The 25,256-nt window shown below is 39.5% G+C and overlaps 1 protein-coding gene and 1 long non-coding RNA gene across 6 annotated transcripts in view; both read left to right on the top strand.

Moving 5' to 3' along the window:
• Positions 1 to 25,256, top strand: part of Mxd (MAX dimerization protein) — a 306,376-nt gene that overhangs the window by 73,295 nt on the left and 207,825 nt on the right. The gene's annotated exons all lie outside the window — the stretch shown is intronic.
• Positions 13,200 to 25,255, top strand: LOC143150269 (uncharacterized). Of its 2 annotated transcripts, none has more exons than XR_012993008.1 (3): positions 13,200 to 13,353; positions 13,476 to 13,604; positions 25,047 to 25,255. It is a non-coding gene; the product is annotated as an uncharacterized LOC143150269 (long non-coding RNA). The 2 variants fall into 2 exon arrangements; XR_012993009.1 differs by lacking the exon at positions 25,047 to 25,255 and adding an exon at positions 13,679 to 14,582.

Below are 25,256 nucleotides of genomic sequence, written 5' to 3'. Positions count from 1 at the left end.
CGTTCCTCGTCCCGTCGGGCTTTTTCCTTAAGATACAGAGCTCGGTGCCAAAGCGATAAGAGGTATTATTGGGAGCTGGAAAGATCGGTCCAGAGGGGGCACCAGGTAAGGAGAGAGCCTTCTAGACTTTCTACGTGGACCGTGTCCTTTCTGATCCCATTGTGGGACGATCATTCAATAGAAAACACGGTTCATAGATCTCGTTTAATGGTAGACTGTTTCTTCTGGTCCATTAGAGGACTATCGTTCAGTGGAAAACACGGTTTATAGATCTTGTTTAATAGTAGACTTTGTTTTTTATAGTTTTTATTGCGAGACAGCCATTCGATAGATGACACGGTTTATAGATCTCGTTTGATAGTAGGCTCTGTTTTCTTTGGTCTATTGTGGGACAGTTAGTCAATAAAAAACAGGGTTTATAGGTCTTGTATAATCACAGGTGTGGATAACAATTCTGATGAATAGAATCCACGTTCCTTCTAAAATTGAACGTGTCTGGTCAGTAGAATACCTCTGTTAATCTTAAAGAACTCTTTCTTTTTACGAGACACTTGAAATCTTTGGGCAAGAAATGCCACAGATATGTGGTAGTCGGGTTTTTAACTTTATAACGGAGTGAGAGAATTAAGGAAACGTAGGATCATCGAGTTTATCTATTCTGATAGCTTTAATTATAGAAAAACAATATAGTATAAGGAGGCAATGGATTGAAGAACACTCGAGGAATGTACTAGAGTTAAGAGTAACATGCTTTGTCCAAGTGAGCTGCGATCGGACAAGATTCAGGAACATTATAACACTGTATACTCGCCTAAAAAAGCTTTGGTACAATAATAGTCCCTGGTTGTACGAAATAATATTTTCCCGACTGGATGAAATGGAATCATCCTCACCGTGCTTATGTTCCTTCGGTACGGGCGACTCGTCGAGTAGAGCTCTATTTCGGTGAGATATTTTATCGATTGATGAAATTTTATATTGTCGTTTTTATCGTTGTATTTTCACGTGAGCAATACCAACGGATTGGCGAGACTTTCCCGATTAAAATGAGTCCAAACACGACCTTCTTTGGACGATTTTTCATCGTACGAAATTTGAAAGTTTTTAAAAAATGACGAATAGAAAATCGAAAACGGTTTCCATATTCATGGAACGCCAATTGATTACTAGCACTCGTATAAAAATACATCTATTTAAAATATTCACGTTTCACACTCGATGGAAATGCTGATCCTTGTTTTAAACAACAATGGATGTATGTAAAATAGAGAGAAATTAATTTGTTAATAAATAGAATTTGAAATTACGTGATAAAGGAGCGATAAAGTTCCACTCGTCCGATATCTTTCAATATTTCATAAAACAAACGCAAAGTTATTGATTACATACGATTGTATTTCAAACAGCGTGCTCTTTTAAAGTTAGCTTATCGATGTATTTATTACAATTCGTTATCGATTATTCGTTACCGATTACCATTTTCCATAACGGGTGTCATACTTTGTCCAATGACACCGTTCATCTGTGCTTTGCTTCCAGTTCATCGACGCTATACTAATATAGTTGTTTTCATTAAATATGCGTTCAGTCCTTCAACATTTCCGCTTATCAATACTGTAAAACATCTATCATGAAACATCTATCATAAAACATCTATTATAAAACATCTATCATAAAACATCTATCGTAAAACATTTATCGTACTATCGTCTTTTAAATCGTTCAGAAACTGAAAATTTTGAATTCAGTTCTCGTTGGATTATTCAATTTGATTAAATATCGAATTCTCTATTTCTGTATGAAATGTTCCAACTGTCAGCCATCTCTTTTTTAAGTCCACAAGGCTGAAACTCGAAGCCTTAACAACTTCTGTATTTTCATTTTTCTTCGGTATAATGACACGGACGTGTATCTTCGAATGGTACGCGAAATTACCGCGTCCGTTACGTAAACAAGCGTTTCTTCTCATAGACCACCGGTGAATAGGTGCATGCATTTTTCATGTTGATTTTATCGTTTGTTTATGGCGCTATCGTGCGCCGATTGCACGGAGAACGAGGCAATCTCGTTCGCTGGCTGCTTAGAGGGATTTGGGAGCGCATTTGCGGCATTCGTGGGGCGTGGTTTGTTGTTTTATGATTAGAAATTAGATTCTTTAAGTTTACAGCAGGTCGTTTCCCGAGTTCAACGTTTTCAACACAGGAGGTTTTGTTCCTTACTAGAAACCACAATTGCGGTTACAGGATGTTAGTATTTCTGCTATATCGCAGTACCGTTTACTTACCAGCGTTTTAATTGTTCGTTATTAACAGTAGAAATAAGTCGAAAGCGAGCGATACAATTTCTTTCTTTCTTTCGGAAGAGATACAAATTTCCTACGAACGTGAATTGTAGTAAAACTAAGCTTATCGATAATTTATATCCGATTCGAGTTACGTGATAATTTCGCGCGTAAATTTATCATTTCGTTTGAAGACTACCGACTCGAAAGGCTACCGGTAACAATTTCGATATCGAGGTTAGGTCATTCTTACCGCAGAAAAAGGAAAGAAAAATAGAAAAAGAAACAAAGTTTATTTTATTTCTCCAAAGAAAAAGAAACGTACGTTTTAATTTTATTATTCGAAATAGAGAAGAATATCTTCGTATTCCCAGGTTCAACCATCGTGTCGGATATCAGAATACAGTCGTTCGGAGATCCAGCGTATGTCCAGACCTTTTAAATTGAAAATGGCCGACCATTGGCGTGGGAACCGTTTTGCTTTTTCGCGACGCAGATGGTAAACGGTGTGCATCGTAAAAATTCCAAGTCCTCCGAAAGAACCCGCGGCGCGCAAGCTGCAGCTGCACGTACGGTACTGTATTTCCGCGATAAAACTTTCATCGTGCTTTAAAGTCTCGTTTACGGACGCGCCATGGTCCATTGAAGCGGCGACGAGCTGGAAAAATCCACGGGTTATCCTTCCCTTCGCGGTCCGTTGCCGATCGTTCGGCAAAAAATCGTATCCGCGAGATTAAAAACAGCCCGGTCGGGCATGATTTAACGATCGAGTTTTGGCAACTCTTGTTGACGTGTTCTTGTTGCTTCTCCGCTTCTGTTCTTCCATCCCGGCAGCGTCGATCCGCTGCTCGCGATCGCTGGAAAAAGCGTTGGCGTTTCCGGTCTGGCGAACGAAATGGCAGAAGTTGAGACAGCGGGGAAACTCGGCGATCGTTAATAAAATAAGCGGATTCGCGACGCGGGGGGCACCTCTTCTTCTTTACTTGCTCTTGGTTATTGATGAACGTGTCGACCTGTATCGATGAAGATGTTAAAAATACGCTGCGCACGGCGAAGTGTGAAAAGATTAGCAAGGTAGCGATCAATCTTCGAATATCTACCGTGCATGACGTAACGCGCGGCAAAAGGACACGGGAGGTGATTATTTATCCAAAAACGAGCCGAAATCGTAGAATAGTGTTTTTCCGTACGACGCTTAGTTTATGAGATAATTAAGCGCAAATATCTCTTGGGTAGCGGCGCGTACGCCATTGCTAGCGCTGCGCGCGCCACTGCTAGCGCTGCGCGCGCCACTGCTAGCGCTGCGCGCGCCACTGCTAATGCTGCGCGCGCCGCGCGATTTTCAAACTCGTTTTTCTTGGAAACGAATGCTCGGATCGAGAAAATTTATTGGACGTTATCGATTCATTTTTGAAAGTGGAATTACACATCCTCGTATTACGAATTATGTCGAAATTTAAGAATAAAGTGTGAGTGAAATTTTTCGGTCGTACAAGGTGTTTTCTTTCGATCTTTAATTTCTCATTCGTAGATCATTAATGCATGGCGTTGTTTTAATTATTTCGACGGTAATATTGTTTAGTTTGAACTTGAAGTTTATCTTTTATGTAAATTTACAAGCGAAAATTATATATCGATTGTATCAAGGTGCAAGAAAACGGTTCCAATTGGTTCTAGCTATGCAAGAAATGTTCAGTGTTAATTTATAAAATGATTTTGAAAGTGTATAAGGTTACGGCTACTTACAGTTATTGTGCAGTGCATTTGCAATTCTGTTTCTCATACCTAAGCTCTCCACATCGTTTGCAAAATTCCGTGAGAATATAATTGTTTGTAACAATTACATATTAACGTTCGCAGCGAAAAAGATGGTCGTTGCGAGACGAATTCTCGATTATTCTTCTCCGATTCGGGAATAACGCGTCTTTGAAGCGCAGAATGTGTTTATTAGTCTCTGCCAATGTTAGGCTCGATCAAAGTGCGAAGGAGAGCTTTATGACTGCGCGAATGATTCTAATTTTATCCGTGTCTATCAGCACAGCAACTGGAACTATTTCTTGAACGAATGTCACGTTCCCGATTTTTTACGTTCGCTACGAGACAAGTACCATATGTTCCGTTAGAATATTCGCGTAATAGATTATCTCCCTATCGCCATTTTATCTCGAATATTCGCGAAAAATGTACATTTTTCTCTCACTTTACCGTGCTATATATTACTTATTCAACATCCGTGTTTCACAGTCAAGACTTTATTCGATAAATCTCCAATACGAATCAAATTAAACATTCCCAAAATGATATTCGTTGAGAATTTCATTGAAAAAAGTGTCCTGAATCGTAAAATCTAAAATAAACATTATTACAATCGAGCGACAATTTCTACCCCGGATACAAGTTACAAACGCATTAAGTGAAAATACCATCCCGCTGCGTTGCGAAAAAATCGCCACCTACCCCGCTTTCACGTCGTATCGGAAGTTCTGATTTTTTTCGCGTGCAAGCAAGTATCACCGTACGAACTATTGCTACAATATTGCTTTCAGTATATTCAAATATAGCTACGGATCGACAGTTTTTCAAAGATAACGAGTATCTTGTAAGCGAGCACTACCGTACGAACTATTGCTATAATATTGCTTTCAGTATATTGAAATGCAGCTATGAATCGACAGTTTTTCAAAGATAACGAGTATCTTGTAAGCGAGCACTACCGTACGAACTATTGCTACAACATTGCTTTCAGTATATTCAAATACAGCTACGGATCGATAGTTCATATTCAAAGATAACGAGTATCTTGTAAGCGAGCACTACCGTACGAACTATTGCTATAATATTGCCTTCAGTATATTCAAATACAGCTATGAATCGATAGTGTTTCAAAGATAACGAGTATCTTGTAAACGAGCACTACCGTACGAACTATTGCTATAATATTGCTTTCAGTATATTGAAATGCAGCTATGAATCGACAGTTTTTCAAAGATAACGAGTATCTTGTAAGCGAGCACTACCGTACGAACTATTGCTACAATATTGCTTTCAGTATATTCAAATACAGCTATGAATTGACAGTGTTTCAAAGATACCGAGTATCTTGTAAGCGAGCAATCTAATCACGTTCGAAAAACATTCGTGACCGTCAAAGTGCATTAGGTAGACGTTCGTGGTGAACAAGACGTCATTCATTGATCTGCAAGGAACGTGATAAGATGGGAAACGTACGAGAAAGTCGCGGCAGCCATTGCGCAATAATAAATAAAAATAACTCGGCACGGATTGCGTTTTTCATTCTCGCAGTGGACGTTACATGGACATAAAGTTGGAATCCGTCTCATTAAATCTTCCATCGAATCAAATCCTTCGGTCGGTGGCTGAACAATTGGCCGCTTTGAAGGTCTTGATCCCACGGAAATCGATTCAATAGCCCTTTGAGAGGCTGGTCAAAGGGTGAGCCTTTTGCGGTCTCCTGTCGACGCGGCCTCGACATCATAATTTATCGTGTCTGCTTTTGTTCGAAGCTAAAAGGGACACGGGACCTCTTCGCCATTCATTTGAATACGATGAAAGTATTTTGCTGTCGTGGCAGGCTTTTGCAATGTTGAAAATGTATGCGCGCATAATGGGCCAGTTACTTCGTCCGAATCGGTCTCGTGGCGAAGTAATTTCTCCGGGAGTTGATACTCGGATCCGGGAATCATTAATTCTCGAACGACTTAACATTTTCAACAGCGTTACCATTTGTTAAATTCGTTCGAACGTTTGTCAAGGGACACCAGTCCGAGACGTCAAATAGTGGGTAAATTTTGTGAATTTTTTTCCAAGTGGTTACTAAATACAAAAAGGTCGTCTCTCTCGGAGAATATAAATATAACATTCAGCTTCGTTTTACAATTTTGCGAAAGTAAAAATTGTACAAAATGGCGAAGTTATTCGCTATTTTCAGAATCCCTTCCGGTGAAACATTGTTTGTTGACCGTCACATGTGATAAGAATTGGGAGTTTTGAAATAAAAAAATGTCGTTGATTCATAAACTAGAGACTATTATCTAAAATGTAGTTTACGATTTTTCGAAAATTTTAACAATTGTAGAAATGGTCGAAGTTTGAAGAAGAAACGATAATTTTTGTAAAAAGGAAAACGACTTTAAACGTTTACAAAAAATTAAATAATTAATATATTTAAAAAATCTTACGCTACTTTGTAAAATACTCTATGCAGAATATCTCTATAAAATTTGAAGTAAATCGGATATGTAGTTCCGGCGATTTCGTGTCGGCCAAGTTGTGAAACATAATTTTGAGAAAAACGTAAAGCAAGTTTATTTATCGCTGCTACATCGCTAAATGTTTGAATTTCGAAATATCTTTTTGACGTAACAACCTGCACACTTTAAACTTTAAGAAAATAAGGAAAAAAAAATAAATTCAATTCTTTTGACTCGTCAGGGTGGTCTCTTCTGCCAAGAGAATGAAAATGGAGATGAAGAAAGAAACTGGTATTAATATTTATTTTTATATTTATTTAGAAACCATAGCGCGTCGTGTGTTTCATAGAAGTAACTTTTACGTGTCTTGTAATTCGGAAAGGAAGACACCAAGATATCGAATTTTACGTTCTTTTAAAATACGCTGGTAATTTATGGATTTATTCAAAGGGTCATTCTAGGAGCGAATATATTCCATAAACTTATACCTGGTTACTTTCTTTTTAACGTCGTTACTACCATAATCTTTTTCTCCCCTCAAGACACGATACAATATTCGTTAGATATTATGCTTCGGGTTAACGTCGCGTCTAATAAGGGTACTATCTAACTCTGGCGATAAGAAAATTATCTAACTTGTTGGCGGACCGCTTCAAAATGCATATACTTCGCGATAGTAACCGAGTTTCTTTTAAATCACCTAAAAAGGCTTGAACACTAATAGCTTCTCCTGATCCTTTTGCAGTGTTTGTACGTCGATAACCGGTATAGATGTAAATATGGACAACTTGCGTGCAAGTGTTGGAACTTTAATAGAGTAATATTTATAATGTCTGTAACTATAGGTGGTAGAAATTTTCTTCAATAAATTACCCGGTAGCCTTTATGATGGCAAAAAGGATTTCTTTAAATCAGCCATAAACGACGTACATCATAGATCTAAATTTGAACAACGCGAATACCGGTCTAAAGAATTTTAAAGGAAAAATATTTATATACATAAAATCTATAATATCTATTTCCATAGAGGCTATGTAATGTCTATAATAATAGCTGCAGGATTGAGCAAACTATCTTCGGTAAATTATCACGCAACAGTTTACGATAGTAATAAAAAAGTATCGTTTAAAATGAAATATCAGCAGTTTTACAGCAGCTTCTTACACTTGTATGCTGTAAACAGTTCTAATTATACTAAATTTACTACTCGATGTTCATAAAGTATTGGGAACGATTCAATTACTGTATAAAAGAAAAGAGATATTGAATATAATTAAAATTTTTCATACGAATAGCTTTTGGAATAGTAATCACCCTATTTAGCGATACACTAATAGCTTTGAATTATCAGTAAATAACTTAATAACCCCTAATTTTGGTCTATAGTAATTCCAGAAGCCGATTTGATCGTCAAGCTTTCCCATAATACGTAACAAGCTTTCCACAATCACGAATCTAGTTTCCTCGAAAAAAGAAGTCAATTACGAGCAATGTCTGAAATAAAATTGTTTTGTATTTTTCACTCTATGTTTATCAAACTATTTTATACAGATTGACGAGATCCTCCCGAGTAAATTGAGTCCAAACACGACCTAGTTCGGACGATTTTTAATTACATTTTATTTGAAAAATTTTTAAAAAATTTTCAATCACGTCCAGATAAAAATTGTTCAAAGTGGGTCGTGTTTGGATTCATTTTCATCGGGAGAATCGCACCAATCCACCGATAATATTTTCACGAAGATATAATGAAAAATATCAAAATTGGAATCCTCATCGATGAAAGTTGTTTCGTTTGCGCGAAACGATGAGGTAACTCGCGTCTCACCACCACAAACAATAGAGGGGGTGATTGCAATGCTTGAATCCGGTGTAAAAATTGTCACTTGAAAAACTAGTATTATTGCACACTATATTGTAAAAACTTTTCACGGTTCGATGCCATTGGTGGAGCTTCATGATCCACGAAAAAGCGCGAGCAAGTATTATACACACCGACGACTCCATTCCACCCTATCAGCAACCGGTGACGGTACAGTTTCGAGCGTGTTCGAGCGATAAAGAGCGCGTTGCTCGCTGCGGAGCATGATCACGGGGCCATTACGTCGTTTCGTGAACGAAATGGTCGCGAATCACGCGAAAAATTGGGAGATTCTTGCTGCTAGGTTCGTTTGGTTAACGCTTCCGTTCGCGGCCGATTGCGAGCTTCGAGGATCGCTGGATGGCGACCGAACACGTGATCGGAAATGTCAAATCAATTTCTTTATTGCGTGCAACGACGTCGATCACGCTACTCTGTCGTGGGAACACGTTGTTACGTGTGAATCGATACGTTATTGGCTCGCAGGTTGTCACAGCCGTGAGCTGCGACAACTTAACAGGTAAATAGACGAAATTAAATTGTCGAGATAACGAAAGCAAACGAAGTACAATTAGTAGCGATGGGTATAACTCGGTGACAACCCGAAGGACAACATTGGCAAAAGTGAGGGTCAAGCTGGAGGGAAATACTCTATTAATTGTTATAAAAGATTGTTGTGCAGATACAATCAGATCCATAAATGTTACCTTTCCAATCCATTGACCTTGAAAGTTATTTACGGATGCATGGATTCCGGTATCCGAATAAAAATGTTAAAAATTGTAAAATTAAAATGATTTTGAAACGATTTTGTTCAACGAGACCACTTTAAATATTTCGTCTAACTTGCAACTTTAACAGGCTGTAACTCGGAAAGAAAACATTTTCAGATATTATATTTATATCCAGATATTTATAAAATATTTTGACTCACTTTAGCAACTTTTAGGTTATCTTACTTGAGAAACTGTGGGTAGGCTAGAAATGGGGAGACATTTCAGTTTCGTTCATTTGTTCTTTATTTAAGAAAAATTCCGTGTAATACAAATATTGTAACAAAACAAAGTAACAGTTTATTACACGACGTACCGTATTGTATAACATAACATATTCTATAAAAAGAATGGGCGAGGTTCGTCGAATTCTTTCACGACGTAACCTTAAAAGGATTGTACTCGTCCAATGGGTACTGTATCCTCTTATGGTTATCGTTATCGTTATGCTTCACGTAAATGGATGAATGTGCGAGAAACTCTTTAATTCCAGTTTCACTGTAAAATTCAACAACGTAACAACGTTGTAACACAGACTGTATCAGCCGAGCCTTCGGATTAACCAAGATGGCCAGCGCTCTATATGTATGCACGGCTGGTTTTAGCTCGCGGTCAAGGTCGCTGACTATTTGCAGACGGAAATCAATCAATTAGGCAGAAATCGTTAATCCGTAGACCGCGTGGAATATCTTTGGAGGAGTGAGTGGTTCGATGGTATTTCTGGTGGAAGTGATCATGCTGCGAACTTCAGGCTGGATAAACCAGAATATTTGTTTCGGTTACCACGATACATGAAATTTGGAAATATTTGATAAAATCAAAAATCGGCGTAGTAATTGGTTAATTATTTACTTATTATAATCAGTCAGCCACAAAAGTCTGCGTACGCGCTGTAAATTATAATAGTTTTAAAATATCGATTACTTCGACAGAAAAGTTCGCATTTAATATTTTTTAACGCTTTGCAAATGTATTTTAATTCAATGTAACAACAAAAAGAAGTTGGGACGTTAGAATTATTGCACGTTAGAATCTCAATCCGTGTAATCGTAAATATCTCAGCAACTCCATTTTATATTTTTGCACTCTGTTTTAACATCTCGTTGAAATATTCTATCGATGAACGTATAAAATACTCTGATTCTACTTAAGTTTGTTTGTGAAATAGATCAACGAAGCCTTTGTTCTTTTACGCGCGAAACGTTTAGTTTGAAGAAATTTAATGTGATTAAATATTAAGAATTTTAATTTATAACGAACTCATTTAACGGTGTCCTCTTTTTTCCATTACAGGTAAGCGTTCTCTTCAAGTTATCGCTAACGTGAATTGATAAGGAACTCGGAGACTGAGGTACACTGTTCTCCATTTTCGTCCAATAAGAGCATTTCACTGAAACCATGAATATTAATTCTAGTAGCCCGAGTAGATTGAATGAAAAAGTTCAGTACGATCCGAATTCTCTTCATCGGGTCCAATGCTTTATTAACTGAAGCACGACGCCATAATCTGAATGATTAAATGTAGCATTTAATATGCTTAACTCTGTGGCGGCACGGGGCGATTAAAAAAGAATTGCACAGCTTCAGAAATCTATTACTCGATAATTAACTTTTGTATGAAAATGTCGTCCAAATCAGTTTTCAATAGTACCTTCTTTCTCTTTATTACATACTGTTCATTTTAAAATACGTACTTGGATAGAATTCGAATCAGAGTTTACCGCCGCGCAGTTCTAAATAATTAAATACCTCGTACATTTACGTATGTATACACACATATATAATCACTATCTCCCGAAAGGGGACATTTAACACAGCTCGAAACGCCGAGTACAGCAACGAATTAAATAAATAGTTCAGATCTAACGGAGAATTAAATTTTACATAAAAAAAACTATCGAACGAACCTTACGATCTTCGATCAAAAACAAAGAAAAAAGAAAAATTCGATAAAATCTCACCCGTTGCTCACCTAAACGATACTTCCCTCGTCGCAGTGAATTTTATTTCGCTCACCGAAGAACGAATCTTCAGGTTTTTATCAAACCGGAATAAAAAGATAATTACCAAGCTCGAAGATGAATTACAAAGACGACCTTACTTTTTGACCCAGCATCCATCCCCTTCATGGTCCGATGCAAATGGGGTTAATAAAATCGGTCGTTGCGCGAGGCGTCTCTTAAACCGGACTTCCTCGAAGCGGTGTGTTCCACAACTAAAAGGGAATTTACCCTCTCCCCCTTCCCCCCTCACTCGTAAGAAATCGTCGCAAGAATTCGTCAGTCGCGTATTCCTCGTACGTCTTTCCGTTGGAAATCACCCCCCACTCCGACACACGGTTCACCAATGGCGTCCGTACCGTTATCCCCACCTTTCTTCCAACGATTGCCTTAACGAAACGGAAGATCGCGTCCGTATTCGCAAATCCCGGCAGATTTCTTCGGGGGACGACGACATACGTCCACGAAAGATATTGGAATTTTGAAAATCCCCCGTTGCCCCGTGACGGTCGTACGTCGAGTTTCCGTGGCGTTCGCATTCATAGGGCGACGGTTTCGTGGCAATGGTGGGGGGAGACAAATCCTTGGAAACTGTAGCCAGTCCGTTTCCTCGGTTCCCCCTCCACTCGTCCTCCGCCATTTTCCCGCGCCCCGTTGCTTCTACTCGCAGATGTTTCGTTTGCAAACGGCCTCGTAGCTTCGCATTGTGAACCTCGACGTTGAATCCTCGTCCCGTGACGTCATCGTCGGTAGAAGGGATCGAAGTCGTTGCACGAAAGCGACTGTTCAAATCGCTCCGACGAAAGTTCAAATCGGCCACCGATGTTATTTTATTCTTTCGTTGGAAATCATTCAGTCCGATGGTTTTCGAAAGTTTTCGGTAAGGAACCTTCCCCCTCCCCCAGCACAACGAAAAGAGAATTTCTACGTTCGCGTAACGCAGGCGGGAGATTTTTGTTCGTTTCAATTCGTTGGAAATTATACGGTTTTGAATAGAGGCATTTATTTAAAGAAAGTCATCGGGGTTGGACTGAATACACGATTGTTTTACTCGATTAATTTTTCTTTTAAATACAATTTTGGAATTGGGAGGCATTTGCTGAACTACAATGGTTAATTTATCGATATGAAAATGTTACTTATATTTCTCTAAATTAAAAATATATATATATATATAATTCATAGGTTCGTATTTTGTCTAGTAGTCCATTCTATTATTTGCTTTTGTTAATATTTGTATTAGGTAAATTACAGTCGGAGAAATTGTACATTTCGTAGGAGTAATATACTTCGAAACCTAACCTCACTTCGGCCGAATCGATAGCAGAGAAAATGGCCGAATGCAATTAAGAGATATTCCTCATCGTGGTAAATATATCGATACAGAAATATTATCTATACTATTTAACATTACAAATAATCACACTTCTTGTTTTTTGTTAGTATCTTTATTTATTATTACGCAAACAACAATAGAAGAAATTGTAGATTTCGTAGGAGTGATATACTTTGAAACCTAACCTCACTTCGGCCGAATCGGTAGCAGAGAAAATGGCCGCTTACAATTAAAAGATATTCCTCATCGTGGTAAATATATCGATACAGAAATATTATCTATACTTTTCTACATTACAAATAATCACACTTGTTTTTTTTGTTAGTATCTTTATTACGCAAATTACAATAGAAGAAATTGTAGATTTCGTAGGAGTGATATACTTTGAAACCTAACCTCACTTCGGCCGAATCGGTAGCAGAGAAAATGGCCGCTTACAATTAAAAGGTATTCCTCATCGTGGTAAATATATCGATACAGAAATATTATCTATACTTTTCTACATTACAAATAATCACACTTGTTTTTCTTTGTTAATATCTTTATTACGCAAATTACAATAGAAGAAATTGTAGATTTCGTAGGAGTGATATACTTTGAAACCTAACCTCACTTCGGCCGAATCGGTAGCAGAGAAAATGGCCGCTTACAATTAAAAGGTATTCCTCATCGTGGTAAATATAATATATCGATACAGAAATATTATCTATACTTTTCTACATTACAAATAATCACACTTGTTTTTCTTTGTTAATATCTTTATTACGCAAATTACAATAGAAGAAATTGTAGATTTCGTAGGAGTAATATACTTTGAAACCTAACCTCACTTCGGCCGAATCGGTAGCAGAGAAAATGGCCGCTTACAATTAAAAGATGTTCCTCATGGTGGTAAATATATCGATGCAGAAATATTATCTATACTTTTCTACATTACAAATAATCACACTTGTTTTTCTTTGTTAACATCTTTATTACGCAAATTACAATAGGAGAAATTGTATATTTCGTAGGAGTAACCTTCGAAACCTAACCTTGCTTCGATCGAATGGGTTGCAGAGAAAATGGCCGACAGTGTTGCAAGGTATCCTTGCGAAAGATATTACCAAGTTTGGAACATCCCTATTCGCTTCATTGTACAGGTATGGTGCATCGAAACGTTCAACGCTGCGAATATATCATATTTAAATAGGTTAATTCGTTAATTCGTTAACAGTTCATACGACGCGATCGATTCACCGGCTTTGGGCGAATGTTTGCAGATACCTGGGTGAATTAATATCGTATGCGGAAATATTTGCCGAATTAAGTCGGAACCGTTGAAACGCTACTTTCGAGTGTACGGTCGTTGCGCTTAATTGAACGCAAACCGGGATCTACCGTGCAAATAGCGCGGCTCGCAACATTTGCCTTCGTTACGCGGAGAATTAACGGATAGGAGGTGGGAGAGGGGTCACGGGTTGATAGGAAATGATGATCGTTCGCGAGATTCAATCGAGAACCTCCAAGTATTAGCATAAAACCGTGGCTGGACGGTTTTACGGTAATTTCCGTCGTTAAGTGGCGTGCTCCGAATAAGAATCTTCCCGCAATGGAAAATATCGCGCGAATCCTCTGGCGAGCCAGTCGTCGAACTCACTCTTTAAAGCTCTTTTCGAAGGTGTCAGTTCCTACGAGGAACGAAGCGTGTTAATACTCCGCTGTAAGGCTTCTATCATGTATCGGCCGACTCTGTACGGTTTCGGTGAATTATGTTTGCTGAATTCAGATTTACTGAACACGCTAGGAGGCGTCGTTAACAGTGCTCGTGTGCGTTCAGCGGCGGCCCGTTTGCGTTTCACTCGGCCGATGTTTGCCAATGTTACTTAAACTGCGCCCCAAGCGAGCCGCTAACACACCGATAGCGATGGGACCAATCCAACGACGTATCCGCTAATATTGACAGCTATCGGATCTCGAGCATCCTGTTTTGGCGTCTAGCGGGTATCGATGTACACGAATACCCGTTTTCAAGTAACCATTTCCTCTTCGTAACGGATCCAAACGAAATTGAAAATTAACATTACAAAAATTGGCGTCACACATTCGCGATAGTATCGCGAACGAATCGGCACGGTTCTCCCGAGAAAAACGAGTACAAACACGACCGTATTCGGGTGCTTTTTAGATACGCGTTTAAAATATTTTTGAAAAAGTTACAATCGCGATCGAATCGAAAGTAATTTTAACCGTGTCGTGTTTGTACTCGTTTTCATCGGGAGAATCTCCTCGATACATTGATAGCATTCTCAGTTTGCTCCTTCATTCGGTTCAGTCAGTACCAATGTGAAATAAACTTTTTTATGTAGCGTGACTACTGAAAGATTAAATATTCTTCTCGTTCTTTATCGAATTTCGAGCAATGTTTCTCCTTTTGGAAACGTTAAGCGAGAAATTAATCCAATCTCTCTGTAACTAAATTGTTTCACGCTTTGTAAGTTTCTGTATTTTTGTTAAATTTGCGAGAACAAATATTCAACGTTGTCAATTTTTTGAGAATGAATAAGTTGTGACTTTTTCAAACACTTCAATCTTTCAGTGACCATCTTGCATATTCTTTGTTCCAGTATTAGCGATTTCTAATGTTCGGAACGTTTTCAATTATACTTACCTCCCGTTTTTCAAAAATATTCGACCAAATTGAAACTAATCCGAATCGTGTCGTGTTTGTACTCATTTTCATGGGAAAAATCTCGCCGATATACCGATTACATTCTCAGAAAGATATACCGTGAAATATCAAAATTTTCATTTCCGTTCCAATAATTCCATCGTTTGAGGCTCAAAACGTGTCATTTAAAATCGGGAATTACCAACATTTTTTCATTTCGTAGGTAAAAATTGTTCTTCTCGTGGCTCAGACTTCCTCAGCAATCATTGTGTTTCCCCTAATAGGCAAACCAAACTCTTAAATGTTCGCGCTGTACACGAAAACAGATTCATCTCGCGACCGAAAAGCATTTTCCTTAAGGGTTTCTTTTATGATTTTTTCTTTCGATGATAGGTAGGTTATTTTGTAACGAGATTTTCCAGATATGTTTAACCATCTTATAGGTACATACAGTATTTCTTTCATTCAGAAATATTAAAAATTATTGAAATTATAGCTTCTTGTTTAATAACTCTTCTAAAAAAGATACTCCATTGGTTTCCTCGATTCCAGCCAATCCGCTAATCAGAAACAAAGGGTGAAAAAGTATCTTCATTAGAAAGAATATAGTTTTAGCCGAAACTAGGGAGAAGTAAAAATCTCGATAAATAAACAAATAGCGAAACTTTCAATTCTGAATTTATATCGATTAGCTTTCTTTTGTCTTTAGTATGTTAAAAAAAAATAGTAAAACACAATATTTTTAAGAATCTCTGGTTCTAGTGATGAAGGCATTTCTACTGAAGATTCTCTCCGAATATGAAGTCAATCGATCAACCAGATCCTGAGATATCAAGTTAGTTTAAAAAATAATATTTTCGGAAAAACTCGTTCAAAGTTTCTCTTATCAATCTCGCACGTAGCACGAATTGTACATTCGACAAATGGTTTTGCACACATATTTTCAAAGTGGTGCACTTTAAGAGAACAGAAATAAAAAACAAAAAAAAAAAAAAGAAAAATCAATTTTTTCGAAATTCTACACCGCAATACCCCCGATACGGAGCTCGCGAACGAGACTTAAACTTTATTTTCGTTCCTCGACATGGTGAGCTTCGAAAGGGGGGCTGGCTGGCGGGGCGGAATTGCGTTATTTAGCCCGAAGGGTTGTTTCCTTCTTAGCTGGTCGGAGGGGGCGCGCGCGGCCCCCTGTCATTGTGGCGCATAGTCGGTAATTACTCGGCAATGCACGAAATTCCCAGCCAATCTAGTCGCGCTCCGTTCGTGAAAAAGGACGGCAGAGGGGTCCGCAGAAGGTGGTAGAGAGGGGTTTCGGCGACAGGGGAGGGCGAGAGAGCGAAAGGGTGGACGAAGTTCGCGATGACGACGACGACGACGGCCACTCGAGCGAGCAGCTAGGGGGACGGGACACTGGAGAGTATTTCTCCTGTCCTGAGGAAGGTGAAAAGGCCGAAAAAGAAGAGAAGCGACGGAATACAATGTCGGACTCGGTGGCCCGAGGCGTTGTCGCTGATTGTCGGCTGCACTGGTCGAGGGGTGCGCGGAGGGGAAAGGAAAAGCGAAGCCAGCGTCGAGGAAACCGGCAGACGCCGACTGGAAGGCTCTCCTGACGCCCTGCAGGGACCGTAGGATCTTTCTAAAGACGGTGAACCCTTGCCAGCGACGAGGACAACGTGAACTCCTTGGACTCGTTGGACAAAAAGACACGGCGTGTACGTCGTTGAGGGAAATCAAAGAGGACGAGGAAGAAGCAATAGAGAGTGGAGGGGAGAAGTGAACCGATCCGGGGATATCGATGTCGGCTTTGTTTGACCCCCTGTGCGGTAGAGACGTTGGTAAAAGTAGCCGTGTTCGTCGCAGATATGTACTATATTGCCTACGAACGCGTCAACAATTCTTTTTTTTTATTTTGCGACTGGTGATTACGAAGTCGGTCCCGTCCTTCCTTGAACAGTATTGTGCCTCACTCGACGATGGTAATTTCCGCGTTCGGGTCCGAACTTGTTTACACTGGTTTCGAGCAACCGAATACCTCTCCCCACCGTAGTCCAAGTTTACGCGATACGACCTATCCGTCGATACAGAGGCTCAGTTCGGAACAGACGTTAGACAACGACACATGGCCTCGGTTCGAGACAACGAGCGCTACCTTCCCCGCTTCCGAACGAATCAACGTCTCCATTTTACTACTTGAAAGCGGGGACGAGTCATCGTTCTTCTTTTTTCAAACCTGGTCATGCAGTTTGTCACTTTCTGGAGCTGTTCACGTCGTGTTGATCGTAGTACGTCCCATCCAACCACGGTGTTTCCCCGTTTTTATGTAAGAGTTTATTTACACTTTACTCGAGTGTCCGAATCCCTCTCCCTTTCATCGTTTATGTTTACGTAATACGAGTTCGTATCGACACAGAGCCTCACTTCAGGACAGTCTCTAGACAACGACACGTAGCCTCGGTTCGAGACAACGAGCGCTACCTTCCTCGCTTCCGAACGAATCAACGTCTCCATCTTACTACTTGAAAGCGGGGACGAGTCATCGTTCTTCTTTTTTCAAACCTGGTCATGCAGTTTGTCACTTTCTGGAGCTGTTCACGTCGTGTTGATCGTAGTACGCCCCATCCAACCACGGTGTTTCCCAGTTTTTATGTAAGAATTTATTTACACTTTACTCGAGTGTCCGAATCCCTCTCCCTTTCATCGTTTATGTCTACGTAATACGAGCTACGCATAGATACATAACCTCGGTTCGAGACAACTGTCGTTACCTTCCTCGCTTTCGAGCGAACCGACAGTTTCGATTCTATCACTTGAAAGCGGGAATTATTCTATCCAACGCCTCCGCTAGAAATTTTGAGACTTCCGTTGCACGGATTGATTATAAATTACAACCGAGTGTGTACCATTATGTGTGTACCACTATAATTACGCATTATAGTGTCGCGAACTTGATGTAGATATTTTGTGTATTAGTTACGCGCTAAAATATCGTTCCGAGTTTATGGTATACAATATCGATGAATCAAAATGAATGCGAACCAGTCAGGAGGATACACCGAAAATAATTTGAACCGCGGACAACGTGCAACCTCTTGAACCCCCGAAAATAGATTATTCGACGCTCACGAAAATTACGCAACGTTAACAAAAACATTTGCCGCACGAGTGGAGAATAAATTCCAACCATTGGCGACCTAAATTTCGCTAGGCAGGCAGTATCCCCGGCCAAGCCAAGTTTCCCCATCCGCGCTTCCCGGCTCCAGATTTCATTTCGAACGGGGAATTAAGTTTTAAAAGCATCGGGGAAGCCCGCCTAATCGAATCGTCCACGATTCCCGGAGTTGCACCATGACGCGTTGCGACGGATGCGCCGAGCGAAATCGAATACTCTCTTCGCGATCTACTTATCAATCTCCTGCCAGCCTCCCTCTGTGTACCGCGATTTGAAGACGACTCTACCGGGTCGTAAATCTGTATGCGTGGCAACGCTGTACAACACGTTGTACAGTACTGCTCGGTTACATGAAACAATTTCTATTCCGGCGTACAAAACAATTTCTGTCCGGATATACGAAATTCAGTCAGTTCACCAACGTTTGTCTTCATTAGCTCGAGAGATCGAATTTGATCGTACCAATGAATATTACTATTTCTGTATTTTACCATTTTACCATATATTCACGAGAGTATCATAATTGAATCGCTGGGAATCTCCTGATGAAAATGAGCCCAAACACGACCGTGTTTCGATTATTTTTAGTTACACATGATGGAAAATTTTTCGAAAAATTTTTTTTACGTCGTGCAATTCAAAATTAGCCCAAGTGGGATCTCGTTTGGGCTTATTTTCATTGAGAGAATCTCACCAGTCCTTGTGTATGAATCGATCGGTTCATTTTAAATTTAAAAAATTTATTTTTAAAATACCAGCAGTTAAAATTTAGAATACTTAGCCCAGACTCGAATTTTCCAAGTGTACTTATGGATGGTAGATGTTTAGAATTTAAACGATAAATGGTAAGAACGTGGAAGAATCTTCTTTCTACGCGAAAATTTCGACAATTTAGATTTCAGAAACTTGCAGAGCAGTCTGCATGAAGTCGAAGGGACGCTCGGTCCGGAGAGAATAAAACACGCGCCCTCTTGCTCGTTCGTCGCGATTCTTTCTGGAACACTGATCCCTCGGCTTTTGTATAAACAGCCAGCGGTGGCTGGACAACGGTTCCGGCCAACGAAAATATCCAGTCCGTAATTTTCAACGGAGAGCTCGTCCGTTCGGTGGAATTTGAATTAATCCCGACTGGTCGAACGCGACGCGGCACCGGAAAACGCAAACTTCGCTTCCGTGTTCCGCGTGCCGCCGCCATTACGGTCCCCGAGAAATAACCGGTTGGTCGAGCCATTCTTCTCTTCCCGGGGCCGAGAAAAGCGGCGCGCTTCGGCGCTGTTTTATGGCGCGTCGTTGCCGCGAACACGATCGCGAAATTTATAAACGTAACTGGATTCCCGTTTGCGAGAAGCCGAAGCAAACCGGGGGACGAAGCTCGAAAATATTTCGTAATTTATTATTTCCTCTTGTCATTCGCGTACTTAAAGGGGCTGGAGATTCATTTTGCTGTTCGCAAAGGAATCAAACAATTTTTTATCCGCGATATACACTAGATATTTCACCTTGTCCACTGATACACCTACGACAGTGTTATCAACGCATTTCTGAGATCTTCCCGATGAAAATGAGTCCAAACACGACCCTATTCGGACAACATTAAATCCCCGTCGGAAATTTTTCAAAAAACGACTCAAAATAACGCGACGTGACTAAAAATCGTCCGAATATGGTCGTGTTTGTACTCATTTTCATCGGGAGGACTCCGCGAAGCTGTTTTCGAGACTCTCGCGAGGATATAAATGAAGAAAAAAAAAAAAAAATTATAATTCCACGTCGTTGTGTAAAATTCTCGTATCCTATTTTTCTCGAGCCACTGCTCGGTCGCTTGACCAGTTCGAATGGACCGAACCTAAATAACGAAACGATTAATTTCATTTCGTTGAGTTATCCGGGTGGGAAGACGTTTCAGTTATCCGGTGTTCGGTTATCGTGCAACGTTATTTACGTGGCGTTTTAGATCCACGGTGGTTTGCATCCGTCGCGATACCGTTACCGCTCAATCGATGTTTCCTCCCCGGAGGTACGGCTGAAAAACGCATGCGTTTCCAGCCGTAAAAGGCCACTCGCCTCTCGGTCCGTTTCGCGATATCGGCGTCGGACGCTGGGAACAAAGGCTGGAAAAGAGGGTCAGTGGCAACAACGGCGTCGTTGCGAAATGGAACCCGGGGATCGTAACGAAACCGTAGGGCGAGCAACGGCAGCACGATGGGCGGAGGCGTTGGTATGGTGGGGCGGGGGAACAGGGAGAGGGGGGTTTGGAAGGAAAAAGTTGCGGAGAATCGCATTTAAACCGGCTGGATTTCAGAGACGCCCGCGTTAGAAGCCTCTTGTCCCGGGGAAAACGTGGAGTCCTTTGCGCGTTTGCCTCCGGAAATTCAGCTCCTTTCCTTTTGTTAACTCTCCGTAACCTACTGCCATTCTCGGACAGTCTTTCGTACCGGTGCACTTGTTACGAGCACGACGTTATGGTTAGAAACGCGGGCGTTATCGTTGCCCTAAGGAAGCTGCCTCTTTTTCTTCCGTCGACTCGAGAGCGGTTTTATTAAAACGATTCGACGAGCTTCCGAAACGCTCCACGAATTTATCCCATTCGCTCGTTGTTACCCTCGTGTATTACTGGTTAGTGGATTTCGAAACAGAATTTTTTTTAAATTCTTAACTACGGTGAATCATTATTCCGTTTCAACGAACGAGGGTTCCAGTCTTCGAAGATAATTTTGGGTTTGTTCCAATTGGATATTTTTTCAAAAAAGAAATTAATCGACCGTTTGATTGGAAGTAAATCAAATCGTAATTGTAGTTGATTGTATACATGTTTGTAATGGTTTTTTGGGTATGGAATAATTTGATGGTAGTAAGAATACTATCGAAAGGAGAAAAATAGTAATTGTCTTGAAATATCAGTAGAGAAAAAGTAATTGGAATATTTGAAAGTAATTTATTCTTGCACAGTTATCTTTCGAGGATAAGTGGAACACTGTGTATGATTTTCTACGATATTCGAATGCGTGAACGTGTGTATGCACACACAGAAGACATAATCTAATACGGTAAGAGGAAAGAATCGGTACAGATCGCACCCCTAAGATAATCTACAAATCAAGAGCACGGTGAGAAACAGAGGAGGGGGTTGGAAGGTAAAAAATTACTCGTTGTTTGAAACGTTGGAGCGTTTCGATCGATTTTTTTGTTTCGTCTGGGTTTCGGGATACAAATGGGAAGAGTGGTTTCTTGAAAGAAATACAACCGATTGCGTAATGGAGCTAGGAGCAACCCAGTGTTTTCCTACTTTGATCAGATCCAAGGATGAAAGGCAACTAAAGCTTAGACATAGAAAAGCATACAGAGGGACGAAAGTTTTCAGGAAATTTTATGTATCTGACTCGAGGAGGAATCATAAAAACAAATTGTACGGTACGTGTGTTGAGAGTTCGTGTGACTTTGATGTGCAGTTCAGAGTCTGCGAGAACCGATCCGTGACTCGAGGATATAAATTCGAAGGCTGTAAATGCCAAAAGGTTTCTTTTTAAGTTATGATTTCTAAATTGAATTGGTCTAAAACCGTGCCGGTTGTTTAGCTTTCGGTAGTTTAGATTAATTTGAAATTACAGTTGTCGACTTAAATAGTCCCGAAAAGTATACCCAGTTGTACGGTCGTCCGAGCCTAAGTTAAATAAAGGGGGGTAGATTAAACGAGCAACCCAATTAGTGATTATTTGTTTAGCGATGATTGTTTAGTCTTTGTGTTTTAGTAGAAAAGTCTTTATATTGTGAATTCTGATTGCACCCTGTATATTTTTTCAATAATTCTTTCCTGGAAAATTTCCCAGTTAATACATTTTTCGCGGATTCTTCGAGTTCGTTACCTCTCTGAAAGATTTTCCAGACTATATTTTTCTCACAAATTTTCCAAGTGATACTCTTTTATAACATTTTCCAAACAATACTCTTCGAAACATTTTCCAAGAAATACTCTTCTGAAACATTTTCCAAACAATACTCTTCGAAACATTTTCCAAGAAATACTCTCCTGAAACATTTTCCAAGAAATACTCTCCTGAAACATTTTCCAAGCAATACTCTTCTGAACCATTTTCGAGCAATACTTTTCTGAATCATTTTCCGAGCAATACTCTTCTGAAACATTTTCCGAGCAATACTATTTTAAAACATTTTCCAAACAATACTCTTTCGAAACATTTTCTTAGCAATACTTTTCTGAAACATTTTCCAAGCAATACTCTTCTGAAACATTTTCCGAGCAATACTTTTCTGAAACATTTTCTGAGCAATACTTTTCTGAAACATTTTCTTAGCAATACTTTTCTGAAACATTTTCTTAGCAATAGTTTTCTGAAACATTTTCTTAGCAATACTTTTGTGAAACATTTTCCCAGTAACGCTATTCTGAAACATTTTCCAAGCAATACGCTTCTGAAACATTTTTCGAGTAATACTTTTCTGAATCATTTTCCGAGCAATACCCTTCTGAAACATTTTCCGAGCAGCACTATTTTAAAACATTTTCCAAACAATACTCTTCGAAACATTTTCCAAGAAATACTCTTCTGAAACATTTTCCAAACAATACTCTACGAAACATTTTCCAAGAAATACTCTTCTGAAACATTTTCCAAGAAATACTCTTCTGAAACATTTTCCAAGCAATACTCTTCTGAAACATTTTCGAGCAATACTTTTCTGAATCATTTTCCGAGCAATACACTTCTAAAACATTTTCCGAGCAATACTATTTTAAAACATTTTCCAAACAATACTCTTCGAAACATTTTCCAAGAAATACTCTTCTGAAACATTTTCCAAACAATACTCTTCGAAACATTTTCTTAGCAATACTTTTCTGAAACATTTTCTTAGCAATACTCTTCTGAAACATTTTCTTAGCAATACTCTTCTGAAACATTTTCTTAGCAATACTTTTCTGAAACATTTTCTTAGCAATACTCTTCTGAAACATTTTCTTAGCAATACTTTTCTGAAACATTTTCTTAGCAATACTCTTCTGAAACATTTTCCAAGCAATACTCTTCTGAAACATTTTTCAAACAATGCTTTCCTCCCAAAGCTTTCCCAGTTGATGCTGTTCTAAAACACTTTCCTAGCAATACTCTTTCGAAACATTTTCCGCTAAATATTTCTCTCAAAGATTTCCCAGGCAATATTTTCCTCAAAGATTTCCCAGGTGACACTCTTTAAAAAACACTTTCCTAAAAATACTCTTCTGAAACCTTCTCCGAGAAATACTCTTCTGGAACATTTTCCAGGCAATATTTTTCAACCAGATTTTTCAATCAATCACGAATCGATGTTTCACAGGTACCAACACTACCAACAGACCTCGACTATACGTTTCACTATCTCCACAAAGAAACTACCGTACAATAGGCAGCTCCCGCTATAATATCGGTCGAATCGTCGAAGCACCTGTACGGACCATTTCGATTCTGTATTCGCGACGCAACGTTAAGCGACCGTAGGAAAAAGCTGCCGGAAAAAGTCTTGGCAGTTCATTATGTTTCATCGATCCGTTCAAACGCGTCGCTCTTTTTCTTCCCTCTCGTAACACTTTCAAGGTTTTCCCACGAACCGTGACTGCGCGTTCACCTTTCTCTCCCTCTCTTCCGCTTCTCCAGAAGCGGATAGCGTACGCGTTCTCTGCAACATCGTCACTCCGTTCGTTCGTTCGTTCGTTCGTTCGTTCGTTCGTTCGTTCGTTCACTCTGGTTCGCGCGCGTGCACGCTTCTTGAAATCCGGCTTGCATCACGGCTGCCGAATGGTTGCGTTGCAACGAACACGGACTCGCTCTGGATGGGTTAGGACACGATGGTTCGGGTGTGGAGGTTGCGGCACTCGGGTCTCCACGATGTTGCGGAGGCCTCCTCGTTGCAACGGATGCACTTCTCTTCTTTTCGTCGCGATGCAACGGCACCGTGCGTGCGTTACCACTGTTGCGACGCAACGCAGACATCACCAGTCTGAGAATTACCTCAAAATAGTTTGCTTAGCCCCAGAGGTAGTGTCGTTACATTTTCTCTAACATTTTTCATTTTTCACTTAAGAAATTTGACCAAAGGTTATAGTACAATATTATATTACATTATACCAGGTTGTTCAATAAGTTTTGTCGTTCGATAAAATTTATTGAATAGTATAGTGCTAGTAGGTTGCTCGATAAGTTTTATCGAACGTCAAAACTTATCGAACAACCTATTATTATAGTATTATATAATATATTAGATTATATCATGTTTTACTATATTATATTATATCGAAGTGGTGTAATGGTATATTATATTACATTAGAGTATGTTACATTATGTTATATTATATAATGGTATAATGTAACATTATATTGCATTATACTAAATTGTATCATAGTATACTATTTTTCATGAAATCATAGTATATTAAATTATAATATTATGTTATATGTACGTTGTATCATACAATAGTATCGTGTTATATTTTATCATAGTATGTTATATTACGTTACGTTATCAGCGCCAGAAAAAATCTCTTATGTGAAAAATCAACACTCTTTCGTGAAGTATAGTGGTAACGTCGTCTCCGGTTAAGCGAATACTTTTGGAGTCATCTACGAACCGCTACTTTCTATATTATACGAGCGTACGAGATGAGTTTCAATCGTTGCTACGGCGAGAATAAAGATTTTCATTTTTTTCGTATTACACGCGCCGCGGTTCAATCCGATCGTGCATCCTATCCTGTTTTCGATCTGAAACAAGATGAAGAAACCAAAGAGCCCCCGATACGGAATATACATAATGAAATTCACGGATGCAAGGAGATTGCCGCGCGAAGCGCAGGCTGCGAATCGAAAATATGCGGAAGAAATATAGCCGAGATTCCAGTGAACCGCCGGGTAGAGCTGGGGCGTTTGTGAATTTTACATATTGCTAGGAATACAAGAGAACCGGGCTCGAGACGGATTCACG

This window comes from Ptiloglossa arizonensis, chromosome 8 (genome assembly GCF_051014685.1).
Source record: "Ptiloglossa arizonensis isolate GNS036 chromosome 8, iyPtiAriz1_principal, whole genome shotgun sequence".
NCBI classification, from domain to species: Eukaryota; Metazoa; Arthropoda; class Insecta; order Hymenoptera; family Colletidae; genus Ptiloglossa; species Ptiloglossa arizonensis.
Note: the sequence above shows the minus strand (reverse complement) of the source record. Positions and strands in the feature narration are given on the sequence as shown.